Here is a 242-nt window from a genome sequence, read left to right on the forward strand (position 1 = left end):
AATGGTGAAAATATACTAGTGGAGTTGATTGAATAACTGCAGAGTAAATGGAAAAAAACTAAAGTCTATATAATGAAATTCAAACTTACCTGTCTTGGACTACAACTTGTGACTGTACCATTACTAGAGAAACGAATGTCACTTATTCATTGAATTGATTCCAACAATATAAACTATTATGTGATGGGGGAAAAAAGAATGTAGAATTTAGTCTCAACCTTCTACATATTTGATGACATATC

This window comes from Dipodomys merriami, unplaced genomic scaffold (assembly GCF_024711535.1).
Source record: "Dipodomys merriami isolate MVZ:Mamm:240054 unplaced genomic scaffold, mDipMer1.0.p SCAF_233, whole genome shotgun sequence".
NCBI lineage: Eukaryota > Metazoa > Chordata > Mammalia > Rodentia > Heteromyidae > Dipodomys > Dipodomys merriami.